This window comes from Ornithodoros turicata, chromosome 5 (assembly GCF_037126465.1).
Source record: "Ornithodoros turicata isolate Travis chromosome 5, ASM3712646v1, whole genome shotgun sequence".
NCBI classification, from domain to species: Eukaryota; Metazoa; Arthropoda; class Arachnida; order Ixodida; family Argasidae; genus Ornithodoros; species Ornithodoros turicata.
In genome coordinates, this window is record NC_088205.1 from 62350761 (window position 1) to 62375541 (window position 24781).

The 24781-nt window shown below is 46.2% G+C and overlaps 1 protein-coding gene and 1 long non-coding RNA gene across 2 annotated transcripts in view; both read left to right on the forward strand.

The window, feature by feature from the left end:
• The window catches only part of LOC135396123 (uncharacterized), a 289187-nt gene that overhangs the window by 83277 nt on the left and 181129 nt on the right, over nucleotides 1-24781 (forward strand). The window lies entirely within an intron of this gene.
• Nucleotides 3110-5198, forward strand: LOC135396120 (uncharacterized). The gene is made up of 2 exons (XR_010423314.1): nucleotides 3110-4913; nucleotides 4972-5198. It is a non-coding gene; the product is annotated as an uncharacterized LOC135396120 (long non-coding RNA).

Below are 24781 nucleotides of genomic sequence, written 5' to 3' on the forward strand. Positions count from 1 at the left end.
ATGAAATGTTGGTTTAAAAATAAGGGTTGTTGCACTTGCGTAGCAGTGGCTTCTTATTGCAATTTTCGCCCATAAAAAAAAAAAAAAATCAGCGTATATCGTATTATGCTGCGCGAGTAGAAGTGATTTTCCCAATTCGATTTGTGCACCCTTGTCCTGTGCTTTCTTTACACAGGGACAACGCCACTGTGTATGTAGCATTATGCAATAATTATCTGATAGCAGAAATGAGTGCCTTTTTCCCGGTTTATTAGCATGTGCTTCGCTTTTTCTTCTTTTATTTTTTTTTTGCAGTTATAGCTATTCAAGCAAAAGTACGTGTAATTTTTCATGGCTCTTTTCTTCTTTCACTGCTAAAGCAGAAGAAAATCACTTGGTAAAGCTGAATAGTGTTCTATCATGGAAAGTGGGTTTGTTTGTTTGTTTGTTAGATTTTGTTGGGTGCTCGATGACGTAAGCAGTGCTTAATCGGGCAGTTATAGGTATTGGAGCAGTCTGAGCCAGGAGTAGAAATTCCAATAAAGCACCTCTCCTTGTGCATTCCTGAGCTGCTGTGTGCGCGCGCGTGTGTGCTTTTTTCCCGGTTTGTGACGTCATCATGGCATGTTGGGGCTTGTTTAGCAGTGTCACGATTTTACCCGCCATTAGTATCTTGTTGTTATCTTGTGCTGGCCGCGTAGCGATGTGTGGTGACTCTGCGATTATTCCTGAGGTCTTAAGCCTTTTCCCTCACCGCTTAAGTGAATTTGTGTACCCTTGTCCTGTGGTTTCTTTACGACGATGCGGCTGTGCATGTAGCATTATGCAATAATTATCTGACAGCAGAAATGGGTGTTTTGTCAGTTGATGGTAGTTTCTTAGCATGTGTTTAATTTTTGTAGTCATAGCTATTTTGCTATTTGAGCAGAAATGATGGTATCTGAGGGTTTAACGCTGAGGGTAGAAATTCCTGTCTGAGATGAATCTGCATTTCACTGCAACTTGTTTCATTTAAGTAATATTATTGAAATTCCACAGCCACTGTGAACAAAAAGGGATGGTTGTGCGCCTGATCATGGAAGCAACTTGCATATCGGAATGACACGTGATGATAGCGAACTTTGCGCTCAGGTGCGGCAATGGTGTAGGCGGACGGAGCATTACGTGAAGCCAAGGGCAAGCTGCGACCTTGAACATGCAGAGCAAGTTATTTTTATGCTATGATGACTCCTCGCACCCGTGCATGTTGGGGCATGCAGCGAGGTCGTCGCTATATAAGTGGGGAGGATGTGTAAAGAGGCAGCAGTCTTCGCATCGCTTCGGGAGTGTGTGGAGCTCGCTTCAAAAGTAAGTATTTTTCATCCACGCTCTGTGGCGCACGTTTTCTTAGTGTTGCTTCTTTTTTTTTTCAGTGCCTAGATGCGTGTTCTGCTTTTTTGATCCTCATGATATCGGTGATGATGAGCCATCGGAAGAGAATTCACCATCTTCTCCAGACATTTCACCTGGCACATTGCATGCTCACGTCGAGCGATCACATCCCTATGTGGACATTTCCTTCCTGCCTTTCTTTCAAACTGATAGCGCATTTCGAGGTACCGTCAAAGCGTTTGTGCTATTGGCATCTGTTCACGATCAGGGAGTAGAGGACTTGCGACAATATTTAATGAACCACCTCCACAATATAATTGCTATTTTGCGAGCGCAAAGAATACCCTTTAGATTTTGCATTTGTTCTGACGTTCTAATGATGAAAGAAAATCGAGGGGATATAACTGCACACATAGCTCATTTTATGGCGCTTGCTCGCGAAGTCCACAGCGACGGAGCTATTGCAAATACTTTGATGGACGCGATTCAGGAGTCCACCGGGCGCATTGAAAATTACCAGTGTGAGGGTAGTGGGTTTGTATCCACCGATGTCCAAAAAGTTCAAATGTGTATTTCCGCTGTGAAAACTAAAAAGTTTGGATGCGATGGGGTACTTCCCACAAATTTGGCTAAACGCAGGAATGTGTTAACGAATATCCAATTACCAGCACGCAAGGGGGGTGAATGTTTTAAATACAATACACTCGCTCTCCTGCATCCACAGCAAAGGAATTCGTGGAAAAAATGTGAAAATTATGCAGCAGATTACTGGTGGCCAAGCCGCTTCCCTGTTTTATTCTCTGATCTGGATGAATTTGAAGTCCAAAACGAGATATCCGTGTATGTTTACGCCTATGTCGATCAGGGAGTGCACGTGTCGCGACCCGCAAAACTGGAATTCGAAAAGAAAATTCATCTCTTGGAGGTTGATGAGCATTTTTTTGGAATAAAGTCCCTCGAACGCTTGTTGACAACAAGAAGTAACCATTTTGTATGCGAACGCTGCACACGCTTTTTCGTGAAGGAAGAGAGCATGGCGAAACATCGACGCCTTTGCACGGACATAAATGAAATCCTGTTGGAATTTTGCGAGCCGGGAAAAAATTTTGTAGAGTTTACTAAAATACAGTACATGCAACAGTACAACTATGTCGTTGCGTTGGACACTGAGAGCGTACTCGCACCCAGTGGTGTTGGCATGCAACGTCACATTACCTCTAGCTTCTGTGCTGTGCTCGTGCGTACCCATGACTCAAAGGTGATGCGCATTAGAACACACCATGGGGAAGATGCGGCAAAGCAGTGTGTGAAGGCACTCATGGAAATGCGTGATGAAATGATTGCCTTGAACGCCTGCCCCGCTGCAATGGTGTTGAGCGATGAACAACAGGCCAAGCACAGAGCTGCTACCCACTGTGCATATTGTAAACGGGAATTCGCGGAAGACCTACCTCGTGTCCGGCATCATGATCATTCGAAGCATTGTACTGCGGGTGAGACAAATTATATCGCGACACTGTGCAACCCCTGTAACGTCGCGTGCACTACCAGAGAAAAATTGCCGATCATGGTCCACAATTTGTCTTATGATCTGGCTGGACTGTTACGGGAATTTCACGTTCTCGGGTGGAAGCGACCTCCCTTCATTGTGGCCAGCTCCATGGAAAAAATTCGTTCCTTCGAAATTGGTACCTTCCTCTTCAGAGATACCATGCAGTACCTAAATTCGTCGTTGGGGGACCTCGTGGAAACCGTCAAGTCCATGGGGGGAGCCGAGGCGTTCCAATGCTTGAAGCAGGTATTTGGAGACGACTACAAAATTTTGCTTCGTAAAGGTGTGTTCCCTTACAGTTACCTTAGTTCTTTTGCAGTGTACGACGAGTTGAGTCTCCCAGAAAAATCCGCTTTTCGAAATGATCTAACTGGGGAAGATGTAAGCGATGAGGACTACCAGTACGCTGTGCATGTATTTGAACATTTTGGGTGCTCGAGTTTACGGGATTATAACACATTGTACCTGAAAACGGATGCCCTCTTACATGCAGACATAATGCAGCACTTCCGACGCCTGTGCTACAGCGCACGCGGATTGGAATTGCTTCATTGCGTTTCTCTGGCATCCTATTCGTGGCAATGCGCGTTAAATTATACGAATGCAAAATTGGAATTGATTACCGATGAGGAAATGTACAGAACCATCGAATCGGGCGTTAGAGGCGGGCTCTGTCAGGCGAGCAGGCGTCATTTGCGTGCCAATAACCCTCTGTGTAGCGGCTATGATCCTGATCAAGAGGAGGTGTACATGTCATACATAGATTGCAACAATCTTTACGGATTTAGTATGATAAAGCACCTCCCTGCCGGTGATTTCGAATGGGTCGAGGATTTTAGCTCCGTGGATTTTATGCATCACCCCACGGATTCGGAGGTGGGGTATGTGTACGTATGTGACTTGGAGTATCCAAAATCTATCCACGCTCTAACGCGATACTTCCCCCTGGCTCCCGAGAAGGCAGTCGTCCCGAAGGAATGGCTCTCGCCATTCCAGCGAGGGCTTCTCGAAGAATTAATGTATCAGCCTGCTAACAGCAAAAAGCTGTTGCTCACGTGCAACGACAAGGTCGAGTACGTCGTTCATTACGCGTTGCTCGCACTCTATTGTAGATTGGGCATGAGGGTGACAAAAATTCACCGAATCCTAAAATTTCGCCAGGCACCATTCCTGCGTCCCTACATCGAGGACAATGTTGCCAGGCGCGTTGCCTCGAGCACAACGTTCGAAAAAAATTTCTATAAACTCTCAAATAATGCGGTATTCGGGAGAACGCTTTTAAATAAATTTAACATGCGTGATATTCGAGTAGCCTTCGATGAGGAGACGGCGAGTCGCCTCGGGAGTCGGGCAGAATGCGTGCGGATGGAAATTTTGTCCCCAGATTGTGTCATGTACGAAATGCGCAAAAGAAAAGTGCGATGCGATTTCCCGCTCCAGATTGGGTTTACGATTTTAGAACTCAGTAAATTAACCATGTACTCATTCTACTACGAAACTCTGCTGAGCAAGCTCACTTGTCCGGTGATTACCTGCTACTTTGACACGGATTCTTTGATCCTCGGCCTATTCTGCAAGGACTACGAAGATCAGTTACGAGCGATCGCTGACGACCACTTAGATTTGTCTTCCTTTGATCGGGATCATCCACTGTACAGTGAAAAGAATCGTGGAAGACTTGGGGCATTCAAAAGCGAAACTGGTAGTGTACCTATCGAAGAAGTAATATGCTTGAAAGCTAAAATGTACTCTATCAAACTAGCTGGAGAAAAGCAAATTGCAAGAGCTAAAGGGGTAAAGAAAAATATTGTACGCAAGCACCTCCTCCATGAGACATACCACGATACCTTGTTCAATCACACGAGCGTATCGAATGAGCAAGTGTCAATAGTTGGAAAGAAACAGTGCATGTACACCATCAGAAATGTCAAAAGAAGTCTGATGGCATATGACGACAAGCGATACCTCTGCAATGACATTGAATCCTACCCTTACGGAAGCTGTGAATATGGTAAGTTTAAATGGATGATGCAAATAGTGAAGCTCATAACATTCTTTTTTCACTCCAGAAGATGTGCAGGAAGAGAACTGATACTTCTGTGACATGCTGTTCTCGCGTGCTGTCTGGGACTCAGCCGTGGATGGAGAAGGACGAACGCCTGGGTGATCCACATGGTACTTATGCGAAAAACGCCATGGATGTTAATGGAAATGTCCAGTGTGCCTGGAAGTGCCCCAGAGAGAACTACAATCTCTCTGAGACTGCCATGATGTACTCAATAAACATTGAAAACTATTTCCCGTGTTTTTCTACGTCCCTACTGTTCCGAAGCGTTGTCCTGGCTTAACTAGAAAGCATCCCAAGCCAATCTGCAATTTGGTGGGCCTGTGAGCTGGCCCAGAAATGAATGGAATTGATCAATGAGCGGTTGTCTATGCTGCGGTTGAAATTATGAAGCAATATGCAGTTGAAAGAGTGTGACCGAGTAACTAGAGAGTGGAAATGACAAATGAGTCTATCGAGCATGTATGAGAGGCAGCCAATAGGCCAATCACTAGATTTTAGAAATGAATGGAAGTGACCACCCCCTGGGTCAATAGACAGGTGAGCGATTTGGAAGTTTATGACTTAGAATTGAATAGAATAGATCATTTTGGTGTCTACGAGCGAGTGACCAGATGTTGTGGCAATTAATGGTAGCCAATCACATAGACATTAGATGGATGAAGGGGTGGAGCTGTGACCAACCAACCAGAGGACTTAGAAGTGGCTTGACCTGGATTAGAATTGGGTGGCAGATTAGAAATTCCTAGAAATGGATTAGAAAAAAGAGCGATTTGGAAGCCTATGAGCCAAATTAGAATTGAATAGAATAGATAATTTTGGTGTCTATAAGCGAATGAACAAATGCGGCAATGAAGGGTAGCCAATCTCATAGAAATTGGATGGATCACCTGAAGTGGTGGAGCCTGGATTAGACCTGGCTTCACCTGGATTAGAAATGGGTGGTGGATTAGAAATTCCTAGAACTGGATTAGAAAAAGGATGTCGTTGTGCGTAACGGCTCTATACTACTCTCGGAAGCTTCTCGAACCGTACCCCAGATCATTGCCGGCTGAACTCACCAGCCGGCGCAACAGCTCGTGGCAGCAAAGGCACGTCATCGATGTCTACGGGCCGCCAGAACAGCACTGGTACCCACAGTCGGATTCAGGGGGCAGGAGGGGAGACACACATCGGCACGCCCCCCGCCTCCCTTCTTCCAGCGAACATTTTCCCGACGAAACAGCGAGCTCCTTTTCGCGCAACGGCGGAAAAGTTGCAAAAATTTGGCGCTACGGCTATGACGCTATGACGTATACTCGTAGATGCCACTAGAGCCCAATAAACGAATGCGTCCTGAGCGTGGCGAGGTGGAATTACGATCGTCTCCTCTCAGCGCGCGACAGTGCTTAAAGAACACTCCCTGCCGGTCCTGCCCAGTAACAATCCTGCCACGAACATTGTTTGCCTCCTTCGAACTGCACACTATTTTGACTGAATGTGCCTCCAATCAGCGCTGGCTTTAGAGGCGTACCGTGGTGCCCGCTGTTAAATGAAAATTCAGCGGACTGCCGTGCTACATATCCCCGCTGCCGTCCTTTCTTTTTTAGGTGCCCCCCTCCCCACCCGAGAAGCTTACCTGGCTCCGCCCCTCCTGGTACCTCAATAGAAGTTCTGGTGACATAAACACATTAATCAGCTGTGTGAAGTAGTACATAGTTTGGGGGGGGGGGCGGAACGATAAAGGATGTGTGGTAGCAAACAGTTAATGGCCGCTGGTACGCCTCAATATCACCCTAATGTTATGGCCTCTTCTCGCTGAAGGAACTACTGATAACGTTGTGCTGAGCAATCCAAGATCTCTGAGGTGTAGCGGATGGATGTTATATCACACAAATGTAAGGTCATTCGCGCATAGAGCCTTGTCCGAAAAGATTTAAATGGATTCAAAATATGGGTTCTGAGGAGCTCGCTGGGTGCCGGGAGCTGCGAACTCGAGCACTCTGAACTCGTTTAGGTGCTCCGGGCAACATGCCAGGGCGATATGGAACTGGACTGCGTCTGGACGAGGAACAGGTATTGCACATCAGGATGGAACACTATGACGATCAAAGGTCAGGCTGCCGTCAGGACGTATGCGTTCAGGAAAACAGACCATACACGATGAAACATACTGCGGCGTGTAGTCTGCAAGTCATGCAGGAAGTATTTGCGGCATCAGTTCGTTACACCAGATGTATATCCTTCCGTTCGTACTACCCAACCAGCATTAGTTGCAATACGCCATTTCATGTTTTTTTATTTGAACTTCGATTGTCCCATTGTTCCTGTACGTAGTAATTTGCTTCATGTAGTCTGTGTGACGCCAAAGTGAGACCAGTGTTCTGCCCGCTAACTCAGTAACGGAATAGCGCTATGCGCTACTTCTATTCACAAGTAGCGCAATACTGACACGATGACGAGTAGCTATTTTTAAGTCTTTCTCACGAAGACCAGAACGCATTCTTACCGCTGGAGAGGCACCTTTATCACGCATGGCGTCTATCGCAGCGTCCTTATGAGCGAAGATGCTCGGCATCTAATCTGGCTGGTTAGGGGTGTGCACAGGGGCTCCAAGAATAACAACAGTTCACCAGTAATTCGCCAAGAATCCAATGCCGGCTTACAACGCAAGGATCAATGTAAACCACGCATGCGCTGTTGCGCGACAGAGGGACAGTCATAGGAGCTTGCATCTGGATTCAGGGTAAGGGTCCGTATGATAGCGAATTCAGCTGGTCGTTGTAGTGCAAAAAAAGTTGCACTGGCTCGAGTGTGCGTGTCACGCGACCGCTACGATCCAACGTGCGCCGTGTTCCATTGGCCCTTCCGTTCGCTCTTCGTTTGGCTGAACACACCCTCTGGCACACTACACCTCTGTGAGGCCGACAACGGCCAGCCGTTTCACCACCACCACCACCACTCACACTACACTGCGCTGCATGAAAACGACCAGCTGAATTCACTATACACTATTCAAAATATTGATCTTGCACTCAACACTCAGAAAGTGCCTGCTACATATTCTCGATAAATCCGTCGGAGTGACCCCTCTCGTTTCACGCTGTTGCCCACGCGTTTTAGTGTCGTGGGAATCTGTCGAACTTCACGAGTTTGTTTACCCCTCCCTTCATTGTGTAATCGGATGCATAGCGCTGTGACTTCTCAAGAAAACTTCTGAAACGTCTCAGCAGGTAGAACGCGCTAACAGCGGAACGCAAAAACCGCGCGGATGACAATTCAAAACCGGACCTCGTTTTGGAACCACGTGTGCAGGAGAAACGGAAACGGTGAGATATACATGTTAAGCAGGACACCTGCCTGTGCAGAATGAAGCCAGAGCAGCAACGACGCTTGTGATAATAATGCGCAGTTTTAAGTCGCGAATCAACCACGATCAAATGCAAACTCCTTTACTTACCAGTTCGCGGTCCGCAAGTTCAGCAGCCATTGTGAACCCGCTCACGATGTAGTCATCTTGGTTGGCATTCAATCTCTTGAGCACCAGACACTGAACCAAATTGATGCACACACTGTATCCACTAAGCGTGCATTAGAAATTCAATCATTGCACCATATAACAAAGACTATAAGGGCCACTGTAAACATGCATTGGATTCACCACCATTGACTTGGCACCAGAGTCACAGAAACAACGCGAAGAAGGCGTAAAGCTCCTCCCAAAATGATCCTAATGTATTTCATTGCCATTTGCCTTTCCCCGTCCTGTGTCGGTCCCGCTCGCAGTTCACACCCACAACATACACCTTGTGGCGTTGAGCATAAGTGCTTATCCACCAGCACCACGTGATAGTAAGGTAATGCATGTATGTGCGTCATAGCTTCCGAGAAGAGAGATAAGAGCATCACTGCGGCTGGATACTTTTTTTTGTCAGATAACAGAGGGAATTTGTGAGACGCGTGTCGTCAACACGACGACGTCCGCCTGAAAGAAATTGTGCCGTACGCAGAAAATGGGCGCATTTGTTCTTTTTTGCAACAGACATATTTCAATACAAACATTCAAGGCAAGGCCTAGGTTCAACGCGCGCTAGCTGTTTTGGAAGCGTGAATATTCATGCCAAATGTGCTGTATATCTTCAGCACCAGTTTCACGTACTACACAGGGGAACTTAGTATGATTTAACTACGAAACTGAGATGGTAATACATAAAGAAGAGACACATACCACATTTGAAACAATACGAAGCTCTAGATAAAGGCCTTGACATCCGGCTACAGTGGATACTGGGTCCCGTGGACATCCGCGGCAATGAAGTAGCCGGTAGTCTGACACTGAACGCTCACCAGCGCGCGCCCACACAGAAGGTCTATTTCACCGGCTCCGACGCGAAACGTACTCTTGGTCTTCTGCGAACCGTGATCGGTTGAACGTAAAGGTACCGACGTCACTGCTCCACAGGATTTATCCTCACCTCATATATCGAATACCGTCAAGGTCGCCCAGACCACTGTAATCCTTACTCCATCGATTTCGGCTGAACGCTCCCCACGGCCGCGCGTTTCTACACCGTATCGGGGTAGCTCCGTCGCCAGACTGCATCCAATGCGAAACGCCAGGGGACACTGAACACATACCGCTCAGCTGCGAGCGATTCACGGCAAGTCAAGAAGCTCTCCAGGGTGCCTTGGTCAGATACAACAACGACCCTCTTGACCTCAGGAAGGTACTCGGTGACTGGCCAGCAGCACATCGACATGTTTCACGCTTTGTTATATCCTTCCTTACTCCTTAGGACTTTTGTGGAACAAACATCCTTTTAGACTCCTTGGTAGCGAGACCTCGCTGTACCATAAGCGTACTGGAGTAGCCGACCTCAATGTAGAGTTGGGCAAACATCTCATTATTATTATCTTTGTTTTTTTACGAACAATACATTGCCTCCTGGCAGCAGAGAAAGAGACAGACACACCGGTCAGAGGGACTGCTGTAAGTTGATATACAGTCGCACGTAACTCCTCCTCGTAGGTTGAGCATGTTATAACATAACTTTAGGACTGACTGATAAATTTTGCAGACTTCCGCTATCCACTCCCGTGTTACTTGGCATAATTGAGAACTGTTCCGCTCTCATCTACACTCTAAGAAAAAAAGGAGTAAAACGGGGAGTAATTGCAGCTTCTACTCCCCTAGTGTGCAATTACTCCCCATTTTAGTCCCCTAACCCGACATTTAGTCCCGACATTTAATCCCCAGGACTGCAAATTGTCACTAAACTTCGCGAATGGTCTCCTGAATGCAACAGTCTACGTAAATATGTGCCCTTGGTCAATTTGAACGACATAAGGCTGTGTAACTCAGACAACGTAGCAATTTTCCAGCCCCACAGAGTAAGAAACAGTTAGCGCACCTTTCTTCGCAAATTGTGCCCTAGTATGACGCAAGATTTTATATCACTCGATATATCACGGTTGACGGTTTGCTTCAAAGTATTTTCATGCATGCGCACCAATTATGTACCTGGGACTCTTACAACAGCGCGTGAAATGCGGTCTTCACTCTGTGACATGCATTTACTCCCGTGCATTTACTCCCGAAAGGGTCTATTTTTTGTGGCAATGCAATTACTCCCCAAAAGGAGTAAAAGTACTCATTTTTTTCTCAGAGTGTAGGAATATGCGGGCTTCAATGAGTATTCTTTCGGTGGAACGCCGATAAATAAAAACGGTATCAACGACCGCAGTTTTTATTTAAAACGCAAGCATACCTGCAAAATATTCGTATTTCGGACTCTATAGAAGAACGACAATGCGGAGTTTCATGCCAAATGGTTGTTCGTACGGTCGGAAAGCAATCTTGCAACGGCTCGTGCAGAAAGACCGGGTGATCCAGTCCTAGACTGACAGCATCGACTCGGCTGTAGATATTCCCTCATTCCCTGATCTACCGCACGCTTGCACGTTAGTGACAACCTATGTTGGCAGGTTATTAGCCTCGCATTTCATATTGTCAGAGCAAAACTAATTACGAAAGTGCGCCCGTCGCGATGTTCCTTATTCACGAAGCACGTTGAGTTCCGCTTCCGGAGCCTTCGACCACGCTATACATACACGTAGAAGGGTTGTTAATCTCTTCAAAGCCTCTGCGAAATACAATGTAGCTTGATGCGTATGTCAGTTTATTTACAGAGGTCAATGTGCGATAACATAGTTTCCTCCAAAATTCCGGCTCATTCGTTGTGCTAACATATAATAAAACTTTAGGAAGACACTCGTTTTATGGACTTTTTCGAGACAAACCTAGAGGTATCCCGATGGCTTACATGCGTCTCGTACGCATAGTATATCATAGTAAGCTATTCGTTAGTAAAAAGGGTTTTAAGAAGCTCTTATAACGGTATGCGATGGGGCTTTGCGAATAGTTATTTTGGAACCGAAGCGAATAGTTCCATACCCCATGCAAATCCGAATACTTATGAAACCGAAGCGGGTATCAAGCGGATAGCTACCTCAACATATATGCTGCGCGTATACATATATACGCCATACAAACGCAATATATGCAAATGGATCCTTGTATGAAGCAGCAATCAGTTGTGGTGGTGGTGGTTGGTAAAATAACAAGGGGAGGTTGAATTCGCGCAAGCGAATTCTGCTACCCCCCCCCCCCAAAAAAAAAAAAAAAGAAAAAAAGAAAGACGGTACGCCCCAAAGCAGAAAAGAAAAAAGAAAGGAAACTGTACGATTGCACCACAGAATGTGCGAGCGCACCGCAAAAGTTCACCGGGGTGAGCGTCTCGAACGCGACAACGCAGGACCGAGCGCGCCGTTCACATCAAGGATCATAGCAATCAGTTGTTTTGGGGCTTACGAGCTCAGCTTCTTCGATTCGAAATTCGCATATAGAATTTAATATAAGATTCGGAATCCCAATCGAATATACAGTATTCGGTATCCGAATGTTCGCACAGCCGTATAGTATGCGGTGAGGCGACTTAGGAGAGCGGTTTAATACACTTTGAGACGCTTTTGAGCAAAAACAAAACAAGCTCCGACTTTTTTTCTTAAATTCCCCGCTAGTGCCGCGAAGCAACTGTGGCTATGAGCGGCGTACAGACGTGGACAGATGGAGAGAATACAGCAGGAAGGAGTGGGGCACAGGGGGCTTTGTATACAAGCTCTGAATGTGTGTTGTTTTCGTTGCTTACATGTAGTGTTGCACATAGTGGCGCCGCTAATGATAATACGTAATAGTAATTGGTCGCTTTACGTCGCCAGACAACTGTGATCATGAGCGAAACCACAGTGGTCGGTCTGTGGATTCATTTTGCCCATCTGAGGGTTCTTTAGCGTGCGCTGAAATCTCAACAGACGTCTTTTAAAATGGATAAAATACCCCAGTGCGAAGGTTTGTCTGTGTTTGTCCCATTGTTTTACCTTCGCACTGGGGTATTTTATCCATTTTAAAAGATGTCATACCAACCCGCCCAAATTTTAACCTTATCTCAACAGACGGCACATCGTATTTAACGTCCCTCGCGGAAGATGGCGTGTCAAAGCAACTAGTACCCTGCCACCAAGTTGCTGGCGTCCTCGGCAGGGTTCGAACCCGGTTGGGATCAGTAGACGATCACGCTACCAACTGAGCAGACTTGTGCGTAACGCGTTACTAGTAATTGCGTTACTTGTAATCAATTACTTTTTTGAGTAATTTTTCGAGTAATCGGTTACTTTACTGTCAAAGTAATTTTTCGTGTAATCAATTACTTTTCTGAATAACCGATTACTCAGCCATTGATAACTTTTCCGGCACCGATTAACTTATCTTTCAGATGTTCTGCCCCAAGTCAAGCGCCCTCGTGCCGTCAGCCTTTGTTGTGCCGTTCTACTATAGCAAGCGGAGGTCATTGTAATTACGTTCTGTACACTGTGTTCGCGCGGTATCTGGCATCATGAACCAGTGAGTGTTTGCCTAACGTCTCCCCATTTCCTTTCCCCCGTTTTCCTTTATGCTGCCTCGAGCTTGACCCACTCTACCTCTTTCCTGTTTGTTTGTTTGTTTGTTTTTCTCATTTTTTTTGCTCTATTTTTCCCCCTACCAACGCGTTTTGGAGTAGCCAGTCCTGACTGGGTTGGGACTAACATCTCCATATTTTTCTTTAATTTCCAGTTCAATTCCAACGTTCTGGAATTTCAGGTTCTCTTTCCCTAATCTCTTCCTACACCATAGTGTGGTACTTGAAGCTTTGGAGGTTTAGTGAGTCAGGGGGAAGTTCCGCGCAATGCTCTTCCACAATCGGGTCAGCGTCTTCCCTGGCGATAAATACAGTAGACGTACAGATCTACTTGTCCTACGCGTTTTTGTCTTTCGTGTTATTTCAGCTGCTCCGCTGTTGAACTTTTTGTTTCCTTTTCTGAGGCACACAAAGACGGGGGGGGGGATACGTTTATTAAGAAAAAAGGAAAGGAAAGGTCAGCCAGCACAAAGACGGGTATAATTAGGATGTATTCATGCAAAGACGGGTATGATTTGCGTGAATACACAGTAACGACCGGAGTAACGCGTTCCTTTTCTACTCGTTACTCAATTACATTTGGAGTCGAGTAACTGGTAACGGTAAACAATTACATTATCCGTAGAAGTAACGGTAACGGTAATCAATTACTTTTTTAGGGTAACGGGCACAAGTCTGCAACTGAGCCACCGCGGACGGTACCGTGGCGCCACTATCATGTTCGCTACTTTCTTCATCAGTGGTGCAGCTGTCCCACTTTAAATTGGTAGCGGAAAAGGTATTTTCCGCTACAAATTCGGGTAGAGTTTGTCCTGGAAGACGTACGCTACGGTAGATCACGAAAAGTCAGCGAGAGTGCCGGTGGCTGTCTGACTTTTCGTCAAATGCGGTCTTTCACATCATTACTCGGGCGATGGTGATGCTTAAAATGCTGCGGCTGTCTTAAGTCGTCATTAAGTCTCTGCAATTTACATTACTATCAAAGAGGCGGTTCTCTTCTCCGCTGCTACTACTTTTCGCGAAATCGGAAACGTGCGGCACAGATAAAGAAGCGAGACACCGGCGAAGCACATTTGTTTCCTTCTTATTCCTTTTATTAACTTGACATTCAGGCAGACATGTCTCGCAATCGTCCTAGATTTCCATTATTCTCATGAGGTAAGCTGTACGGGATATTACGAAGAATGATGCTTTTTCACTGCTGATATTTCAGAAGCTATTGAGTCGTGCGTTCTTCCGGTTCCTAGATTAGATTAGATTTCCCCGTATTCTCGGCTTTTCTATGTATTTTTAAGCTTTCATTTCAGTTCACCTTGGCGAAACAAAAACAGATATAAGATACCGCATAATATTTACTATTGGGCTATAGTTTTCGTTACAAAATGAGTTGCAAAGCTAACTGTGAGCCTACATTGTGCTTTGCAACTTTATTGGTTCGGGTACGTAAACGAATATTGGTGCGCTGTGGAACACGAACACGGAAATATAAAGAAAGCACGGTTCAATATCTCCATACTCATTTCATCGAATACCGTGTGGCTGTACGAGCGGAATATTCTAGTGGAAGAAAAAGCGAATACCTGCTCAGGGGCGGAATTCCGTGCCATGTTAAGTTGAGCATTCGCACGGCGTCGCAATAACAGAAGTGACGTATTGTTCACATATAGCAGACGACATCATCGGCCCTATCGTCTGCTACGAAAATTCGTGTGGCTGAGCAGCAGGATATTTTGGGGAATGTCGCTCCTGTCTATACACGGGTACAACATTCACGACATTCCGGCACCGTGCGAATGATCGGAACCGGAGCTGAACCCCAACCGAAAACCGCTAAATACCGTTATTGTTTACTGAACCGCGACTGAACCGAACCGAAATTATTTATTCTACGCGCTGAACCAAACCGGAACTGAACCGAAATAAATCTGAAGCGGATATCGGTTCTCGAAACGGTTCAGGTGGGGTATTTGCTTCAATAAGTCGGTCACCGTTTCTCAGCCCTTTCTGCAAGCAAGCTTCTCTTGGAAACCTTACAGAGTACTTTCAATAGTTCCACTATCTTATGAATATCTTATTTCGAGAAAAATGAAGCGCATTCATTCCACGAATTCATCAGCACGGACCTGACTGGGTTGGGACTAACATCTCCATATTTTTGCTTTAATTTCCAGTTCAATTCCTAACGTTATGGAATTTCAGGTTCTCTCTCCCTAACCTCTTCCTACACCAGTGTGGTGGTACTTGAAGCTTTGGCGGTTTAGTGAGTCATGGGGAAGTTCCGCGCAATGCTCTTCCACAATCGGGTCAGCGTCTTCCCTGGCGGAACGCGCATGATCTAGGGTTCCGTGTGATAATGATTCCATTTCAGCGTACCAACTACCAAGCTTAGTGGGTCTGCTTGAAGCACCATGCTGGAGATTACAGTTTACCGTGCTTTTTGTGACATCTTGTATGAAGCTCTATTCCGTATTCCCCCACATTAACCGGCATGCCGGGTAATTCGGGGAAGTCCAGACTCTGCCGCTCCCAAATTTGGTATTTTTCGGCATGCCGCAAAATTCGGGGAACAAAAAAAGAAAAAGAAGAAGAAAAGGAAAAACAGAGTCGTTCGTACTGGTAACGACTAATATTTATTTCATCTTTGACTGTGTTCAAGAACGTGGCACTCAGTCGTCATCGCCTTCCGTGCCGCTGTCTGTGTCCGTAAGACCGGATGGGTCTTCTGAATGAAGAGATGGCATACCTGTACACATCAATTCCCGCAAGGAGCTGTGAAGCACGTCCTGGTCTTGGCTTCCAACTAATCCACATTGCACAAAGGATTGCTTCAGATCGTGGGATACCGTATCCCATGCTTCCGTTACCCATTGCGCGACGGTCAGGTAGGAAGCGCTTCGTCGCTTCCCAGTTTTCGTGAACTCCGCGGCCCCATTGCGCAGCCAATCTTCCCAACGCTTTCTCATGGCCGCCTTGAACGGCTTGTTCCACACGACGTCCGCCGGCTGGAGAAGAGGTGTCAGGCCTCCTGGAATGACTGACAGTGACGTATTGTAGTGCTGTTTGAAGCTTGTCTTTGTGGTATTCTTCAGATGTGCTGGCGCACTATCCATCACGAGGACAGTCTTGGGCTTAAAAAAGGCTCCCGGACGTGCACCCCAAACTTTCAGTGTGTAAGTGTTCATAAGTTCCGCTGTCATGCTGCCCTTCATAGCAACAGTCACCACAACTTCCTTTGGGAACTCACATTTTGGGACGTTCTTGAGCCCTTTAAAAATTATCATAGGCTTTAGCTTCGTTCCGTCTGCCATCGCACTCAGGACAACGGTGTATCTCAGCTTCTCTTTTCCGGTAGTTTTACACCTCACTTGCTTGACTGCCTTGAAATCGAATGTCCTGTTCTGTGGCAGATCGAACCAAAGAGGAGTCTCGTCCATGTTCCCTATGCACTATGGTGGTAAACCACCAACAACACTGTTGTTGAAGTCAAAAAAGCTGCGGCACAACAGACTTGCGTTTTCCGGAACTTTCTGGCCTACGCTTGTGACCGTCCTGCACACAAAGTCGTATCGGGTCAAGAAGCGGTCCAGCCACCCGTTTGATGCTTGGAAGTCCTGGGACTGACCATCGCCGTTCTCGAGTATTTCTTGGGCGCGGGACTTTATCATGCAAGTACAAACCGGAAAGACGTTCTTACGTTGGAGTGTTATCCATGCTGAAAGTTCCTGCTCCATATCAGGAAACTTGGCCCGTTTCTTCTTCCTTTCCTCACTTGAAGGAACGTTTCTTCGCTTTCGAATGCAGATGTCACTAAGTGAGGCGCATGAGCGAAGTTGGTCCTTGCTTTTCAACCAGTCTTGGATGCACTGATGAGGAATTCCATGGGCCCTTGCCGTAGCACTGATATTCCCGTCGAGCTCTTCCAGTGTCTTGAGGACGTCCAACTTAGAGACAATGGAATAACTGCGGCTGCGGGAACGGCCACGGTGCCGTTCTCGTGCCGCCCCGTTGTTTCCTGGCGCTTCCATGTCCCGTTGACCAACGCCAGAGGTGTCTGCTGCGTCAATCTCCGTCAAATTTGACGAGAACACTACCGAACTGCTACACTGCTTCCCAGCGCCGTTCAGGGATAACCTGATCTCCCCATTCTTTTAGGTCACCCTGATGATCTCATGAGAAAGGAGTGTGTGCCTGTATTAGTCACAGGCAGCTTCCACTCTAGCTAATCCCTTTTGAGCGTGTGCCCTTGCTGGATGGCATTATATTATTCAAACGCTATTTTGTCCGGTTTGATCCCAAAATGGAAGGTAGTCTGGGTTTTTACATGCTCTTCGTCACGAAAAAAGATGTCCCGGATTTTCCGGCATGCCGCATAATACGGGGTTTAGCGGCATGCTGGCCTCCCCCGGTCTTTCCCAGCATGCCGGTTGATGCGGGGGAATACGGGGGGTGAGGGGGGGGGGGCGGCGGGGGACATTGTTTCGACTTCGACAACGCGGTGACCTTGGCTCGCGAACAAAGATGGGGACCCAGGAAGCTTCTAGAGTCGTGGCACATACGTGGTGACCCCTCGGTTTGTAACAAAAACCGTGGCCCCATTTTCGAACGATACCCCCTTCTTCTTAAACAGCGACCGGTTGTATAATCTCTCATTCAGTTTGGCACTGATGATGTCCGTCGCATGACGGACGAAACGCTAGAGTAAAACTTGTTATTTTGTTATGTTAAGTCGGAGTTCTCTACTTTTTGTCCAGTTATGTCGTCTCCCGGCTTTTGGAGTACTGTATTTTTGCACTTTAACTGCAGTCCTGTAATTTTTTTACGAGGCTCTCTGCAACGCACTGATATCCATGTCGCTGTTCTACACTTGTCAGCCAAATTTCTTCTTGCAGAGTGCTCTGAAATCACACTTCAGTGAGATAAAGTTATATTTTGAGAACTTCACATACCGTAAGCAATGTTTCTGCTGTAATGCAAGTCAATTAAAATTTTTAGCTTCGGTGAACCGGTTGGAACGGATTCAAACCGGTGGACCTTTATTTATTCTGCTCTAGACCCGAACCTCAACGGAACTCATATGCCTAAATCTGAACCTGAACGGAACCCCCAAAATAACGGGACGAACTTCTGCTCCCTGAGTCTTTTTGCTTTTTTTTTAATTTTCATTCCCGCTAGAATATTCCGCCGGGATGTCGCTCGAGTGTGAATACACGGAAAAGGCACTGCTAGCGCTGCTAGGGGTTGTGGCAATTAAAGCTAACTTCCTTATTTATAGTTCAAACTTAACAAAATTTGGTGTGCTTATGTATTTCAGCATCAGTATTCAGTTAATGCAACAATCAGTTTCCGAATATCTGTTTTACTTATTAAGTTATAGGAGTAAGCATACTATCTAACGAGCCTCTTGATTGATTGATTAATTATGTTGAAATTTCATGATATCTGTATGTCAAAAGATTACTCAGGGCCTGCACTGTGCAATAAAGCCGTTCGTTTTCTACCCCACTCATTTATTGTTAGCCAAAGTTGAAATACCCCTTGTCCTGCTTTTTCTACAGATACGCTGCTTGACAAAAAGTGCTCTACAAACTTTTCTGCGCGAGATGAATAATAACTAATAGCTTTATAGCACTCCTGTCTGGATCTCCCTGTAACAGGCAGGAAGGCTCTATCTTCAATTGTACAGATATGGTGAAGCTGGTCGTGATGACAGGTGGATGCAAATTAAAAGCTGGGAAAACCAGGTCCAAAGTTTAATTTGCTCTATTTGTCACAAATCACTATTGCAGCTCTTCAGAACTGACCAGGACAGTAGCCTTTCTAGTCAGGCAGGTTTTTCAGAGTCTGATATTACATAAAATCAACGTCGTCGTGGTTTACGAACTACCAGGAACAGCCGACGCGGCGCGGAACATCGAAGAAAGCGCGCATTTTGAAAGTGGCGCGCCGTCTCCGCCAATAGTAGGACCGCACGCTGGCCACGTGGCTATCAGGAGCCAATCACTTTCTGAGTTTTGCTTGGGTCGCTCGCGCCCTGCTCCCTTATTTGCTGGCGATGAAGTGCAAAGCTACGGCCATCGGGAAGCCGGATTTCTCCTCTTTCAAATGATACCAAGATGGAGCCGGTCGGTGGGAAAGTTATCGCGCAATGGACCATTTCCGACAACGCGTATGCGCATGCCCAGCCCTTGAGTCCGCCATCTTTGAGCGGAAAACATCGCCATGGACCCACCTGCGGGCGACTGTCATGTTCATTGTGGGGAGGTAATCGGTTTCAAGGTTACGCGGACGTTTGAGGTCTGGTAATGAGTACAATGCGCTTTCACTCTTTTCGCATTCTTCTTAATATCAACGTCATCCCCCTCCCCGCATTCTTCTTCCAATCTTCTCTTGCTACTTTCCCACGCAACGTACGTGCCAGTTCGTAAAGCGTCACCATTATTGGGGGAAAGACACGACGTTCGACATTCCGCCGCCAGGGGCGGACTATTTTTGACCAAAAGGTGGTGCCGGCGCATGAATGGGCAGAGAAACATTTAGCAACATTACGTCTTCCACAACCATTGATACAAATGTAAAACGCGTTTCATGCGCGTAATGTAACTGGATACTAGTAAACGAAGTTAAGATTTGTGCAAACAGATGGCGTCCCGCTCGATTTTCCGTATCGATGGGTCGTTCTCGGTGACTCTTCGTCTGCAAACTAAAACTGCGGACATGCGCTTTACGAATCATTCCCACCGACTCGTGAGTCGTATCTGTTTTTCCAGACTTGTGCCCGTTACCGAAAAAAAGGAACTAAATACCATTACCCGTTACTTCAGAAAAAAGTAACTAAATACGTTACTCGTTACCAACATACAAAAGTAACGAGTTCTCGTTACTCACAGGTAACGAGTTACTTTTACGTAACCGCAGCATAGTTAAAGGAGCCAACAAACATGCCGTCTCTTGCCTTCAACTCTTTATTAATGAGGAATTGCACTTCAGGAGGAGCTGATACTCGAAATTTGTCGTCCGTCCTTCGTGTTCCGTGTCTCTCGGCCCGTTACCATGAATGTATATCAGTTTGCCTGGACCTTCTCCCTTGTTTCCGAAGTGGGGGTGATCGGAGATTACGAAAGCACAAGAAAAAAAAACACTGGTTTTCGTGCCACAGATCACAACGGTTCCCCCAAACAGACGAGGGGCTGCGTCATAACTAAGAGCGCTCAGAAGCTTAGCAAAGATAAGAAAAGTCGAAACGCGTTTTTTGTAGCCATAGCACAACTGGTGGCCATTCTTGGGAAGGAGTGATGGCCGGAGATTACGGAAACAAGAGAAAGGACAACAACACATCCAGTGAGGGACTGCAATAATACTTTGAGTCACACGTCACGCAGGTCAAATCTGCAGGCATTGCGCTACACGGAATGCCGAAATGTGCTCCCCGTGCTCAAGAAAAGGAACGAGTAACGTCAGTAACGAGTTACCAATTTTTGTAACTGATTCCGTTACTATTACAATTTTTTAAAAAGTAACTGAATCGTTACTTCGTTACCAAAAAAAGTAACCGTTACCAAGTAACGAGTTACTTGTAACGAGTTAGGCACAACTCTGTGTTTTTCCGAGAACGTATCGATCGGCGTGTTATCGTAGTGGGAACTAAAACTCCCTAGTAAGAGCCTTCCGAGCGGAATCTCTACTCACTTTTTGCCAGTACGAGTATTTAGCCAATTTCTAGTTCGAATTTGATTGGAGTACTTTGTGACATGATAAGTGAAGGTGCGAGGATCACAAAAATACACACTCTGAAAAAACGACTTTTTTGACAAAATTCAGCATTTTAATTGCCGCATCTCCCCTTGAAAGGTGTTCTGACAAGATCGGCCACAAGTTATGTAGTTATGTAGGATGAATGTAAGAGGCCGTTGCGTGCATCGATGTGAACCTGCACTGGAAGTTCTACAATGGGAAAATACGTGCGAAGAACATGGACACCGCTAGTATGGAAACGGCTGTGACATCACGGTCGGCCTTACAGCCAGGCCGCGGAAGAGGTCATGTGCTTAGAATTTTTTTAAAGTATTTTTCTAGTGTTTTTTCCCTCAATACCTGCCGTACGACACAATGCGTTAGTGATGCATTAACCTCATACACTAAACTGCCACAAACCGTTTAAAGTGGAGCTGAAGTGCAAAAGTTATTATTTAATTTAAATACAATTAAATTTCTCCGCGTGGAACGAAAGATGCAGATGAATCCCGTTCCTTCTGTGTTAATGTCAAGGTAACGACATCTCTCATTCCACGACGAGAAAATTTGTGCACCTTGGCGCCTTTTTCAGGTTTTTGGGGCGTATTTGAAGCATTTTTGGCTAGATAAAATTTGATTTTATCAGTAATGGCACAACTGAGTGTTGAAGCAGCTCACCAGAGACTGCTTTTCTAACACTTTCCTGCTTGCATCCTTTTTTCCCTGCTTCCTATTCAACACGTCACTTTTATCAAAGTCGATCGTCTTTCCACAGGAGTTTCGTTGCAAATATTTCATATCAAGTGTGAGAGAGTCCACGACAGCGGTCCACGGAACAGCTTGCATGAGGCACCGTGTCAATAAACGGTGTTCAGTCAGCCCGAAATAGCGTGCGTATAATCCGCACCAAGGCAAATACGAGCTCTGCTGCTCACATACGGTTGATGAGGCCTGAGCTGCGGAAAGGTCATGTATTGAGCCAGTTAAAAGATCTCCTGGAAGCGTCAGGGTGACGCGACGTTCATATAGAACGGCGGTCTGGTCTGCCAGAATGGGCGGCAAGGTTTTATTTTTTTTTATTGCGTGTTAGCGCCGCGAAGCAACTGTGGCTACGAGCGGCGTACAGACGTGGACAGAGCACAGCAGAAATGCGTGGGGTACAGGGGGGATAGTATGCGTCCTGGGCCGACTTCAGGGGGAACTGTGCCGACATTCGTCTGGAAAGTCTTCGGAAAACCCAGGGAAAACCTCAGACAGCACAGCTGGCGGTAGGCTTCGAACCCACCATCTCCCAGTCTTCAGCACGACCTTGGCTACAACAAACGAGCGGACGCCTTAGCCCACTCGGCCATGCCGCTGGTGGGCGGCAAGGAGCGCAGTGAAAGGGTTATCTATCGTTGAGTGTGTGGTTATTTAGTTGGTGCCATAGCAACTCATGGCGCAACCACGGACGAGATGGGGAAACAAACGGTCGGCACAGAGCCATTGTAACGAAACTGGCGTTATTTCCCCCTTCAGCGTCCCTGTTTATGCCTGGAAGGTGATCAATAGACCTCTCCCTGTTTGCAAACAGATGACGTCAGAGTGTTCGACAGCGCCACCAATTTGGTAGAGTTCAACTAACGCTCGAAGTTAGGGGTGAGCAAGGTCGCACCCGAAAACCAGGGTCTTGAGGGGATTACATTGGTCCCTGAAAGGAACGCGGCCTTCGGTCCTACTTTTCTTTCAGTAGGAGGCAGCGAACAAGTGTACATTCGTGGAACCCAGTCCTCCCCTTCCGATTTATTTCGGTTTCAGTCTGTCTACCTACGTCATGATGACGTTATTCGGGTAGAGGTCTATTTTTCCGGACTGTACCCCAACAACACAAGGCTGTCCTATGGATGTCCGATGTACGTCAGAAGTTGGATGTTGGGATATCCAGGGATAACGAGTTTCGTCCGATATACGTACGCTAACAGGTCCAAGTGAGAGAAAGAAGGAGTCCTCATTGACGTCCGACAGACATTCAGCCCAACAACACACGGCTCTCCTAGGGATATCCCATACACGTCTGAAGCTGGATGTTGGGATATCCTGGAGATAATGAGTTTCGTCCTACATATGTGCGCTCACATGTCCAAGTGAGAGAAAGAAGGCGTCCTCTGGGGCGTCCGAAAGATATCCACAGGGACGTTAAGCAGACGAGGGAGGGACGTTTTATGGATACTTCTTCCGGCTAATGCTCCTACTAAAGGAGGCACAGCGTTTTACCTCGAGCGAGCTTCATCTTTTAGAAGTCAGTATACGCTTTGTACGTAGTAGAATATAAAGCGTCTGATAAAAGAGAGAGGACGCTGACAAGCTGGTGCATACTTGAAGAAGGAGGAACCAGAGACACGGAGGAGATTGGGACGGACACAACAATTCTCAAACACAGCAAAGATTTTATAAAATATTTGCTGTGTTTGAGAATTGTTGTGTCCGTCCCAATCTCCTCCGTGTCTCTGGTTCCTTCTTCTTCAAATAAAGCGTCTTTCCGGTATTTTTTTAACATCTGCCACCGTAGCCGGTGGTTTTGCTTTGTGCTGCTCCGGTTTGTTCCCCATGAAGGAGAATAAGCGCGGCGTTTCAAAAAAAAAAAAAAGAGAAAAAAAGAACGAGAGATCGGGCCACTTCGCCGGAAACCTTTGGAAACGAAGTGGCATTCACTTCCAAACAGAAAACAGACAGTGTACATTGGTGTTCTTGCGAGCCTCAACACATGCGAGAGCCCTGTTCGCCTGTGAGTCGAAATGAAGGGTGAGATGTCTAAGTTTAATTCTATTGCGTACACGAACAACAGTGAAATGAGAACTTGCTTGGTGTATTAAGTCACCATGGAGGTAGTGTCTCTGTTTCTTACTTCGAGAAAGTGGTTATTTGGTTTGAGAAAGTGAGTTGGTTCATAGAAAGTCGAATTTGTGCAGTGCTACATCGTCCTCCGTTTCCGTCTCTCTTGCAATACATGATCCATACAGCATCCCATCACGGAGCTGATTCGGACAATCCGTGAAACAGCCATAACAGGGCCTCCTGTGGATATACGGCTACGGATATCCTTCCATAAACCAGGGGAGTCCCACGGAGGTCCATTTTCGGATATAACCATTGGGATCTATTTCGGACGTCCGTGGGAGATGATATTCTGTCTGGGTAATATATTCTTAATTTTAAAGCACACATGTTACATTATTAATGTGAATAATTTAATTAATCAAACGGAATTGTTGGACTACATTAAGTTAATGGTTACACAGTAAATGCTACGCCCAGAACCTCGCAGAACTCGCAGAAACTCCCAGAACTTCTTCAATGGGAGAGCCCCTCAATTTCTCGGCTCTCATCGTTCGTTGTTCGATTTGTGTCGGTTCGCTGGCGTGTTGTGCGCACTTGCCAAGTTAGAATATGCCAAGAACCACCACTATATGCTGGTTCTTTGGTGTTTCCGAAAAAGGAAAGGTGCGTTTATGGGTTTTAATAACTGACCTTTCCTTTCAATAAATATATATTCCCCCCCTTTTAATAACTGTAGGGGAGGGAGATTATACTCTCACAGCTACCGTCACTTTTTCTTGCCAGTTATGTTTCGAAACTGATGAAATTCCTTTGAAATTTCGGTCTCGGCATGTTCTCCCTTAACTCTTAACTGTCTCTCCGTGTTAAGGTGCAAAAATATATATAGTTTCATTAAATATGTCACATCACATCCGATCTCACAGGAAAAAAAAAAAAAAAACAATGTCACGGGCAAGCAGCGCAGAACATTGGATGTCGGTCGGACGTCCCTGTGGATTCCTTTCTCCACTTGAACCTGTGAGCGTATATGTCGGACGAAACTTGTTATCCCCAGGACATTCCAACATCCAGCTTCACATGTACATCGCATATCTTTAAGACTGCCACGTTTCGTTCGGGTATAGATCACCGCACATGTACGTTTCCGGTTATCCTGAGGATATAATTTCCACGCTTTATTATCTTCATCCACGCTGGATGTCGGAGGGATATCCATCAGACAGACGAATCTGGCCATGGACGTTATGACATTAATCGTACATCCAGCGGATA